Below are 12,548 nucleotides of genomic sequence, written 5' to 3'. Positions count from 1 at the left end.
AAAACCATACCATGCCACATAAATAGAAGGACTGTGATCAGCTTTGAAAGGTGTTGCTGCCCCTGTGCCTGGCCTAGGGAGAAAGCTGGGACGGGGACTTCAGCACCGGAATGAAGGGGAAGAGCTGGCCTGAGGGAGGAGGAGAGACAGATCAGGTAAAGGTCAGGGCCAGAAGACCGTGAGGGCAGGGGGAGGCTCCTATCCAGCAGTCAGCTTCAGGCTGGGGTCTTTGGAAGCCCTGAGCCTCCTGTGTCCACTTCAAAGACCCTCTGGGTATGGCCTTACTGCTGGAAATGTCTGTTTTACCGTTTCTTCTAAAGACAAAATGATTGCCTATGGGACTACAGGGGCTGATACCCTGATGTCCCACCTTAGGGCTCTCTAGAGCCTTGCTTGGTGGCCCCTGGTGTGCTGCACAAGAAGCAGACACCTGATCACATCACTGGAAGGGGCTCATAGACTAGTGAGGCAGTGACAGTGCTGAGATCAAAACCAGGCCAAGTAATAGCCATAATAATAATCACAGTTACTATTTACGGAACACTGTGTGCCAGATGCTGCACCAGATGTTTTACATACATTTGCTTATTTTATCTTCACAGCTGCCCAATGAGCTTATTATATTATTATTTAATATCCAATTTAGAGAGGTTAGGAGAGATCATGGAACCAAATCCTATCTCCTAGCTTATCTTCATCATAGAACTCACTTTGAACCCAGTTTGTCTGGACTGTAACTCCTATCCTCAATCATTGGGCTGGTCTGCTTCTCTTGGCGTCCACAGGTTCTTATCAAGTCACCCCATAGTTTTCCAGACTCCAGCAGAATCCCAAAGTAATAATTGAGTCAGTCCTGAGCAGTGACAAGATCAAGACACAACAGTGATCCAAAAATTGCCCGACTTGCTCCCCTTTTTTGGTGAGGATAACATAAATGAAATTAAATCTAATAAAAAGAATAGTTCTGCACTGGTCTAGGAAAAGTAAGCTGTCCTAGAAGGGACAGGAATGTGATTTGTTGTTAATGATTCCAGCTAGTGGTGTGTTGATGCCGGTCTGCACTGGCTCAGACCTGCCTTCAAGAGCCCATTTTGTGCATCTCTTCCCAACTCCACAGTCAATGAAATTAGGAGTGAGAATATTAACACTGTGGAAAATGGCAAACACTACAAATCAGAGTTTTATTTCCCTGTAGAGCCAGTTGTTAAACATACCTGCACTTATTCTAGCCCTGTTTGTCATATTTTTCCCCAGTGAATTATAGATTCCTATGAAGAGTTGTTTCTGAAATGTGGTGTCTAGAAGAAGGCCTTAATTCTACATATGCAGATACTATGTATGAGTTAAAGGAGCCATTCTAACATGTGCAGGTGAAGACATCCCTGGCAGTTGCTCACTACCATACATGCTCAAGACAGTTGAATAAGAGTGACAGGACCTGCTGCCAGTCCCAGGGGAGCAGCTTGCTCCCGGAGCTGCCATCTGTGCCTGCAGGGGAAAGGCTCTGGGATCAGTTTCCTTTGGCAAGGTCTGGTGGCTCGGACTGTGACAGCAAGACTACGTGTGTGTGTGAATGACCTTTTCTCTTTGTACATTTTAAAATAACCTACCAAAGATAACATGGGCAAATGAATGGAAGCTCAGAGATGAACGCATTCATTTGAGGAAAATATTTTGTCAGGTCACCTAACTTTTCAATTACATCTGCATTCGCCAGATATAGCATCTGTAATGTTATCTGTAGTATCACCTTCCTTGATTTTCCATGGAAATGGGAGCTAGGAAGAGAATATTGGAGCAGAACCCCACAATTCCATTTTGTTCTTCCAGTGTCTGAATAGAGCAGAAGCACGTGAGTTTCAGCTGATCTCCCAGCTCCTTCCTTTCTGGGTCCATGTGAGTGCTCCTGGGGAGGTGGAAATGTCTATTAGATGTTTATCCCAACATCCTTTTACTAGAGTTATAACATCGTCCCACTAGGCAATCTCTCTTCCTAAGCACCCCCCATGCCCCCGCACCTGTGTTCAAAGAGTCTGTGGCTAAATAACTGCCCCCTGTGAGACCATAGCACAAGTCAACTCTAAATGGGCTATTCTGCACGGTTTGAGGGAGGACTGGGTTTTCAGGCCTGGTTCTCCAGCCGGTACAAGGTCTTTGTTCTTTCAAAGGCTACTTGCTTTCCTGATGGGGACTTAGCAGTGGAAGGGTACCTTCCCTCGGATTTTCTAGTAAAGTAGCAGCCAGAGCTGTAGTAACAATGACAGGAGATGAAGCGACCCACTCTGAGTGGCCAGTCGTTCACATGGTGGGGACAGGAGAGCACGGGGACAGCTGTGCGGCCCTGCCGGGCACATTCCTGCTTCGGCTGGCACTGCTCCTCCCGTGGAGGGTCTTATATAAGACTCGGGCACAGCAGCCTGCCCCTCCCTGCTGGGCAGTTCACAGAACACAGGATCAGCTGGCTAGAGCCACGCTCTATTTCTGGAAGGCAGAAAGTTCAGCTGAACGGTGGCCACTGGAAAAAAATCCATTTATTCTGTTGAAGGGAGCAGAGATAAAGACCCCTGGGGAGAAAATTATTTTGGTAGACCATTTCATACAGATAAGCGGAGAACACTTGGGATCAGAGGAGGGGAAGAAAGCAGAGCCAGTGAACAAAGTCAACAAGTCACTCTGCTCCTCTTGCTGTCAGCTCTGCTTTCGCTACTGACAAATTCAACTCCAGTATTTTAAGAGTATAATCTATCCAGGAAGCCTGATGAAACAAGACAATGATTTTGTCTTTGGCACCAACTTAAACTTACATTTGGATATACATGATACATCAATAAATACAGTACATTCTGATTATTCAACAACCTGGGGAATCTCTGTAAGTCTAAATACCAGGTCCCCAGGCTAGGCTAGACATTGGTTTTTGCATTCAGGTTGTGGGAAGGGACACTGTTAGTGTGTGTGCACTTAATCTGTTCTGCTGTCTCACTAGATGGCAAATTCAGTCAGGACAGAAGGAAGTAGGAGGTATGGTGATAATTTAATGTGGCCGATTAAGGAAAAAATATCTGAACTCATATGTCGTTGATGGTGGCAGTGTGTGTGTGTGTGTGTGTGTGTGTGTGTGTGTGTGTGTGTCTTAGTGAAATGGGTGTGTGGAGTCTATTTGAAATGACAGTTTGAAAGGGGTTGGGCTCAAAGCTGGGAAAGAGAGAGCCAAGCTGGTATCTAGGAACATAAGGTAGCAACTAGCAACCAAGGCACACTGAAAGCAGGGACGCTGAAGCATGTGAGCAAGGACAGATCCAGAAGGCAGGAACCCGAGCAGGAAAGGGCTCCCCCACAGCAGGAAAGGGTAGAGAATGTGAACCAGGAGACTGGACTTTGACAAAACCCAGGACATTCCTGAACCCCCAAGGTGCAGAAAAGGGGGGAGATTTGAGTACCAATTAAACCACCAGTTGCAAATGGAAATGCCTACAGGCTTTTGTATGTGTTTCAAATTTTCTATAGTAAATTTCCTTTAAATGTAAGAAAACAGGAGATGGAGGGGAAATCTATAAGTTAAAAGAGACTAAACACATCTACCAGTTGCAATGTAGGGATCTTATTTGGATTTTTGGTTTAAGCAAATTGTTAAAAGGTTTATGAAATTTGCAAAGATAAACACTGACTTTTTGTATTAAGGGATTACTATTTTTACATATGATAATTGCATTGTGGTATTTTTTTTCAAACCTCTTAGAGATATATGCTGATATATCTATTTATATATACAAATATATAAAGGCCTAAGTGACTGAACGACCAGATGACCAGTCGCTATGACATGCACTGACCACCAGTGGGCAGACACTCAATGCAGGAGCTGCCGAGCTGCGGTGACTTGGCAGCTGCGGTTCTCAGGTGACACACCCAACACCAGAGAGGAGGGAGACCAATTCCAGGGTGTGTCACCCAAGAACCGCCCTCTCACAATCTGGGACCCCTCAGGGGATGCTGGAGAGCTGGTTTTGGCTGAGGGACCCCACCTGTGCACGAATTCATGCACCAGGCCTCTAGTTTATAGATGAAATTATATGATAGGAGTTTTAAAAAAATTGGGGGGAATGGGAAAGAGTTAGTTAAAACAAGCTTGACTCTGAGTTGATATTTGTTAAAGCAGATTATTGGTTCCTTATACATGGAGCCAGTGCTTTCCTTGTGATTCCAGCTGCGTGCTGCGTGAGGAAAGTTTTCAGAGCTCTGTGTCTCTGCTCCTGTAGGTGAACGTTCTATTGCTCTAGGATGAAGACATCCAAAAGTGCACATGGCAAGAGAGATGAAATAGAGCCACAAAAAGGTGGGAGTTGCAGAGCACCATTTTTGTTTATTTTAAATATATGCATAGCCAGTTCTTTCCACTAAAAACTGAAAAGGAGCAGCATTTTAGAAGTTATCAAGCTGAGTGATGTGGGAGAGGCTAGTTGCCCCCTTCTCTTTTCCTTCCTCAGAAGCTTAATACTAATTGGTTGGCAGGCTTCACTGCCACCCAAACATTTTCCAGACTCTCTATCATGAAGTGTGGTCATGTGATTTAGTTCTGGCCAATGAAATGTGAGCAGGAATGTTATATGGGACTTTCTGGAAGGTTCCTTAAAAGGAACTGACTCTTCTAGGTGTCTCCTCCTCCCTTCTCCTCTCTCGTTTGTCTGCTTCTGGAAGGCAGATGTGAGGTGTAGAGTTCCAGCAAGCATACTGGGCCACCAGGTGGCCTTGAGGAAGGAAGCCACATGCCTGATGTGGCAGAGCAGGAAGAAAGGAGCCCAGTTGCTCACAACTCTCCGAACTGTCTTTATCTGGATGTATTTTACAAAGTGAGAATAAATCTTCATGTGAGTGAGTCAAAATTATATAAGATTTTTCATGTATATGCCCAGAGCCTTAATGCTAATTGATATAGGCAACTGAGTATTTATTGGTAATAAATAAAGCACTGTCAATTTGATATTAACTAACCAAATGTCAAAGGGTATTGAGTCATTGTCTCAGTAAATTCATTTGGAATTTTATCATGTACACCAAGAAATAGTATTGTTTGCAAGAGCAAACACTGTAGATAAGCTAAGCATCCATGCACGGGAACTAGTTACATAAATGAGCCTTCAGCAGGATAGCAGGCAGCGATTCAGAGAATGTGATAGAGTTGTTTGCATTGAATGAGTTTCAGTTCATACTGTTGAGTGAAAAGGAGTAAGTTACAAAAGAGCACGTGGTTTGACCTCTTTTGTGTAAACAAATATATATGTATATATATTTATTTATATAATTTTTATATAAACATATATATATATATATTTCCTAGCAGAAAACAAAAACCTGTTAACCAAAGGGAGAGAGTGCCTGGGAGTTAGTGTGGAGGGAGGCTTTTATTAGTCACTGTATATATTTTTGTATAGATTGAATTTTCTCTCTATTGTCTGTCTTTCTCTATATTAATAAAAAATTACTTCCAGTAGCACACATTTGCTCAAAGTCTAATTTTATAAATTAATAGCACAAAGAGTTTTCACTTATCAAATTTTCTTCAATATCACTCTCTTAACATATAAGGTACAGTCTAATTTCTAGTCTGTACTAATTTAAATGGTTATAATAAAGGTGGTGTTGTCCTGCTCCCATCTCCCGGTCCTCCCCTCCCTCTTCCTCCACACTCCTACTCCTACTCCTTCCTCCTGCTTCTCCCCTCCCATAAATGTGTAATGTTATGGACTCTCCATGACCAAAGTCTTCCCAGATCCCCTATAGAAGATGAGGGAGACCAGAACATAGGAAAGAACCTCCCAGGAATGGCTGGGCCATGAAGGCATTCTGTGACCAGCACTGGGGACAATACCGATATTCTGCCTGAACACAGAGTCCTGGGAACACTCAGGGCCTCCAAGTGGTTTTCGGCAGGTTGTGTTTCTTACAGATGAGTGAGGACACATGTGCTCTGACAGTACTTGGCATGTGTCCGGGAGTTTATTTACTCAGGCGTCAAATGAAAGCAAAGGTTTATTTTGACTCTTTCCTCTGCTAATGAGAGTGGGATGAGGACACAGCAGGGAGATAGCAGCACGACAGCCATGCACCACAAGGCAGATGGCAGAAAAGGTGACATTTGTTTCCAAAGGATCTCAAGGTGAAACTCCCAAGAGCAGCTCAATTGGTGCTTCAATTGTAGGACAGTTATTTTTATGGGAAGTAACCTTAGCGGCTGGCTGCATACTTTGATGATAAAATCTGAACCCCGACAACCCCATGGTCCAGAAAGGATTACTATAGGATGTTAAGAAAACTTGGGTCTAAAGAGTGGCAAGTTCCACCTTGTAAAGCTGGAATCTCATGTAGGTTAATATGAGTTGATAAAATCAGCAAGATGAAGGGAGGAGTATGTGGGAAATAGGGGATCTAGGAAGTTGTCACTAGACCAGGTGTATTAGTCCCAACCATTGTAATCATTAAGTAGATGTCCCATTTAAGCCAACTTAAAGAAAAACCAGGATTTATTGATCTGTGTAACTGGGAAGTTGGGTGGGTGATTTCAGGCACAGTTAGATCCAGGGCTTTCAATAGTACAAGGACATTGCCACTGCTTCTCTCCTTTAGCCATGCTTTTGTTGGTGCTGGTTTCATTGCCTACATGGTGGTAAAGATGTTACCAAGGGCTCTGCCCACCAGCTCAGCAACCCCAGTGTCAGGTACCTCTTTCTCTATAGTTCCAACAGTGTCGGGACTGGTTTTCCTGGTCTAGTTTGGGACATGTGTCTATCTCTGAACCAATTGTGGCCCCTGTGATCTTCTAGGCCCAGACCTGGTACCCAGGCCTGAAGCAGCCATGGGCAAACTACGGCCCGTGGGCCGGATCCAGCCAGTTTGAAATGAATAAAACTAAAAAAAAAAAGACCGTACCCTTTTATGTAATGATGTTTACTTTGAATTTATATTAGTTCACACAAACACTCCATCCATGCTTTTGTTCTGGCCCTACGGTCCAGTTTAAGAACCCATTGTGGCCCTCGAGTCAAAAAGTTTGCCCACCCCTGATAGAGTCACACCAGATTGGGGGTGGGAGAGTAGAGTTCAAGAGGAGATTCACAGGAAAATGAGTATGTTGTTATCAGACTCAGGAGGAGAGAGTCAACAGAAAATTAAATGTCCACTACACCAGTATAGACTTCCAAGCTTTAAGCTCCCAGTAGCAAGTAAAAGGGAAAAAGGAGCTTACCAATCCTTCCCGAGACCCCCTTCTTTGAAGTGTTAGAGATTAGAGGCTCCCTGACCATAATCTAAGGCTTTGGTGCTGACTCTAGAGTCTTTGAGTAATTTGTCATTATCCCAAATATTGGGGTTGAAAACAGATTGGGACCAAAAAAAGACATACATGCTCTTAGGAGTATTCCCAAACCTGGATGGATTCCCGGTCTAGATTTCCCCAAGAGAGGTAAAATAATTCAAAAGTTTTCCAAAGAGCTTTATAATTCCTCCCCCAAACCTAAGGGAGCCAGCCTAATTTATTTTTATTCCATGATTGCCTCTGTTTTTAAAACATTTCAGAGCAGCCCATCAGTGACAAGCTGGACCCATACTTAGGCATTGTGATCCCAAAGCAAGGGGAGCTCTTCTGTGTCTGCTGTGGGTAGAGCAGCAAAGAATGTCGGTACTACCTTCCAGAAATGTGAAGTTTGAAAAGATATTTTTGTAAGACAGAAATGTTGTCTTTCATAATACACAGATTGAGTGGAGTCTACAGAGACTTGGAAAATGCTGGATCAGAATGCAGATTATATGATCAGGTCAAGCAAGCAGAGAAAAATACATCATTACCAGAGCTTGTTACCATTAAAAAAAATAATAATAAGGACAGTGTGAAGACAAGTAGCTCGCCTCAGAAACTGACACCTGCCGATTCCTTTTCTCACTGGGGAGAGCGTATTCTGGAACTTCCTATATGCAAGGTAATCAGGCATAGGCCTATTGCCAAGCAAACATTAGTAAAGAAGAGTGGTGTTGTTTAGAAATATGAAGAAAAGAGACAAAGAAGTCAATTTTGGCCAAAGGAAAAGCTTGGGTGATGGCCCACAGTCATCTCTGTTTTCAGAAACTGACTGAGAAGTAATTGGTGGAGAAGGCACCCTGTCAGGGTTAGATTGCCGCCTCTAAGCATGCTAGGCCATTTTCATAGGGCATCTGATCATTGCCAGCTTCTTTTATTTAGGAAGGTTCAGGAAGTTCAAGTAAGACAAATCCTCTGCTCCCTTCTCAGTTCAAGAACATGACCAAAGAGGAAACAAACTGGAAATGTCAACAATGGTTCCTCAGTTTATCTGCCACACCTACTTCCTCACCTACAACTTTTGTGTGATTAGGCCAGAAATGGCTCCTACCCAAGTCAGAACCAATTAAATTACTCTTTAGGGAGTCTGAACTGGGAGATGTAGATAGAATTTGCCAATATGGTTAAGGAACATAAGGGAACAGATATGTGCAATGTAAGCTGAGGCGTTAGGGCACCAGCTTCTGCAAATCAGCCACCCACAGGACATATCTGATTCACAACATGTTTTGTCTGGCTTACAGGTGTTTAAATTTTAAATGATTGCCAACACATAAACAATGGAATATTTCACACTTGAAAATGGATGAGCTTCCAGAGCAAACTGCATGGGAATTATGACTACCTAAGGTGATAACATAGAAGCCAGACTTGAGGTGTGTTTGGGTCTTATCAGATTTTTAAAGCATACATTCAGACACCATTGGAGCTCACCTGCACATATGTTCCCATGAGTATCCATTCAGGAGCATTAATGGGCACATTGCAGATTCACCTGCTGCCTGTGGGGTTCTACTCAGAGTGAATAAAGAACTTTCAGAAAACTTACAGGAGACAAGATGAATGCAGAATTCTGCTTTATATAGGTGGCCCACAGTCCCCACTACTCAGTTTTGTTACCCAGACTCTGACCCTGAGCCTGAGGGACACGTGCAGTTTTCATTTTGGACCCACTATTTCATGTGTATGAGCCCCACGGGCCATGGAGCCTGTGAGCTTGCACTAAATGAGGGAGCTCAGCTCAGGAGGGCTTCTGAGGGGTCCCAGTTCCTGCCCTGACTGAGGTCTGGTTGTTAACAATTCCTGAATTCCCAAGATTTTTCATACCTAGAGTGTGCACTGTCCCTTCTGCCTGCTATCCCCACACAATACACAATTTATTTGAGCAAATTTGAGGGGCATCAGACCTGGTAGCCAAAGGAGCTCAACTAAAACAACCTCTGAAAATTAACCTAGCAAAGGCAAGATGCCATGGGGAATGAAACCAGACTGTGTGGCTTAATTTCCATGACATCACCTGGAGCCGTTGGTCCCTTTAAGAAGGCCCTGCATCTACCATGTTGGTGGCCCAGAACCCCTGTTGATGTAGACACTTTTAGGCTTCATCCCACCCACAGCCTCTGGGCAGAGCTTACTAGATCATAGAAGACATCAAGCTATAAAAGGCCTTTACTTTATTTCTTTAGCCCCCACATTCTTACTCAAGTTGTCCATTTGTATATTTAGGAGATATTTTTAAATGTGTGCTTGTGTTTTGGTGAATTTTGATGACCTTGCTTGAGAGAGAGAGAGAGAGAGAGAGAGAGAGAGAGAGAGAGAGAAGGGTCCTCACGGTCAGCACTTAGAGACCTGAGTGTTTTCTGGCTCTTGCCCAAAGGAGTGGGTGAGCAGCATGTTTTAGAGCCACGGTGCAGTTCTTTGCTCTTTTCTGTGAGTCAGAGTCATGTGTTATCTAAAATAGTTGGGTGAGTGTGGGCAGGGCAATCCAAACATAATAGCAATTCATCAAATTTATTCCCAGGGAGACTGTGCCCCTCATCCAAAGCCTCAGTGAGGCTCTGTATGGCCGTTGTAAGGGTCAGATTAAGCATTCCCATTGAGCTGACTGGTGCAGCTCAACCTTGAAGATCCACACTTGCCCTGTACGCTGTGTCTTTAGGGAGTTGGAAGCAAGTAGATTTGACCAGGTGTCTAACACTAAGCAGGCCCATACTTGTGGCTGGGCTTCCCCAATAAACTGCACAGAGTGTGTGCTTACCTAACAATGCATAAACTCACGAATGCAGTTCAAGACTCAGACATGTTTGGGATTTCTGCATTTTTAGAACATGTATTTGCTGATGTGGCACCCTCCTCTCACCACATACACTTGTGTGGACGTATTATTGTGCTGTTCCCGTGAGTGTTCACCCAATAGCTCATGCTGATTGTAGGACCAAGGGCTAAGTTCTAAATCTACCTGGGGCCTATAATGCTCAGCTGGCTGTTCCGCTTTAGATCACTGAAAGGGTAATCACATGACTATTAGCCAACACATGTGAGACATGATGAAAGAAGGCTTCTGACTTGAAAAGGCCATGTGGTGATGAGCAAACTCCAGGCAAGCCACAGCTGTAATGCATCCGAGCACAGAATGGACACCCTTTCCCAGAAGTAGCAGTGGCCATGCAAGGAGAAGTAGTTGTTAAAAGTATTGCAAAATATCAGTGCAGCAAACGCTGAGCCATGTCCACGGATTACATGTGGCAAGTACCTGTTGTGTCAGAGAAAACTTTTAGAGATTGCTCTATAGTGGGCAAGGAGGAAGGTTTGCTGGACTAAGAAATATTTCATTACCACCTTGCCTTGCATTAGGCAGATATGTGACTGAGGGTTTTCCTTCAGTTTCCCTTTTAGTACCATTTTCTTTTTATTTTTTTAAATATATTTTTATTGATTTCAGAGAGGAAGGAAGAGGAAGAGAGCAATAGAAACATCCATGATGAAAGAGAACCATTGATTGGCTGCCTCCTGCACGCCCCCAACTGGGGTTGAGCCTGCAACCCAGTCATTTGCCCTGACTGGAAATCAAACCATGATCTCCTGGGTCATAGGTCAGCGTACAACCACTGAGCCATGCCGGTTGGGCCAGTACCATTTTCTTGACATCCCCCCTGGCTCTCACACATCCCACCTCACCATCACCCATGCTTTAGGCAATCATTACTCTCTCTGCCCTCTTATATCCCTCATTTTAATCCTGGAATAAGTATTAGCCATTGTGTTGAGTTTTCTGAGATGATTCTAAGATTATTATTAACTATGAAATAGAAAAATGTGTCCCCCCTTTTAGTGACTATCATCAGAAGAGGAAGGGCCTGTGGACAATAAGTGGACTTTTTTACTTTCTTGAAACCACAAATCATGGTTTAAGGCAAGCTCTACTTAAGGCAAAGAAAATGGTAAACAGCATATCCAGCTGGAGACCAGAAGCATAAAGCCATCCAAATAGAAGGACAGTGTCCCTGAAAGGGATTAGGGTTGTTGCTAGGTATTGCTGCTTTTTTTTTAGAACATTTCTCCTCCTTTGGTGCTCACACATGCAGCAGCAACACTGGCTGGCACTTGGTATCGCTTTGGGACTGACTAGTCATTACAGCTTCCAGTTACGAATTTAATCTGAGGATCCCTGTCCACTTTATTTATGAGGACATTTTAAGTGACAAGAGAGCTACTAACAAAGTACAATGAGTTGAAAACTTTGCTTTCAGACTATAGTTATTATAGCTTGAATCTCGCCTTGTTGTCACTTGCAAAAGCTAACCCAGAGCCCAAGCTCCTTATAAATACAAAAATATCATTTGATTGCTTTATTGCTTAAATTTGCTAACTTTTGAAAGCAATGTCATGGAGACTAAGAAAAGAAAGATTCTAGGATTGTTAAACTTGCTACTAATTTTCACTGATTCCCAAATTATTTCTGAAATGATCACTTTTGGAGGCATATCCTATGCAATGTATCCACCTGTTATAGCCCCATGAAATGGCCATTTCAAATGGTAATGACTCCAGGAAGTAGATCCTATTCTTGCTAGATAAAAACCCCAATAAGACTTCATTTGCTTCAAAGTAATTTACCTGGACCTCTTGACTTACCCTAGTTAATGGGTCTCATCAATGTTCAATGCTCAAGGAATGTAGTAGGAATATTTTTCATTTTTTATAAGGAGAAATTTTAAAAAATTAAGAAGGCATAACTAGATCATGCTCCCTCTGAGTGTAGGTCTGTTTTTTTTTCTCTTATCACAATTCCATCACTTCCCTTGCTAATATTTTCTCATTTCTTTCTTAGTCCTAAAGGTTTTCTTCTAATTTATTTCACTCTCAAATTCCCCAATAATGGATTTTCTATTCTCATCCCAGAGTCTTTCCCATCAACATTTAACCTTACACCCTCCTCATTTCCTCTACTTCATGATTTCTTCCTCATAAAATCACAATTGGGTGGGCATCTGCCACCCATGCAACACTGGCTCAGTGGGATATCTGATAAATTCCCAAAGCCTTACAGTTTGGCAGTAGCTAAATTCTGTATCCGCGTGGCCTGCCGTCCTTTTCATTTAACACACCATTCTGATTACCTGTCGATAATCCTAGCCCCTTTGGCGTCCTTAACGACCACCACCAATTTTGAATATTTCTTCCAATCTCCTGACAT

General features: G+C 43.2%; 1 pseudogene; it reads right to left on the bottom strand.

Moving 5' to 3' along the window:
• Window positions 1-12,548, bottom strand: part of LOC118656516 — a 45,428-nt pseudogene extending 32,880 nt beyond the window's left edge.

The sequence above is a fragment of the Myotis myotis genome, unplaced genomic scaffold (assembly GCF_014108235.1).
Source record: "Myotis myotis isolate mMyoMyo1 unplaced genomic scaffold, mMyoMyo1.p scaffold_m19_p_5, whole genome shotgun sequence".
NCBI classification, from domain to species: Eukaryota; Metazoa; Chordata; class Mammalia; order Chiroptera; family Vespertilionidae; genus Myotis; species Myotis myotis.
Note: the sequence above shows the minus strand (reverse complement) of the source record. Positions and strands in the feature narration are given on the sequence as shown.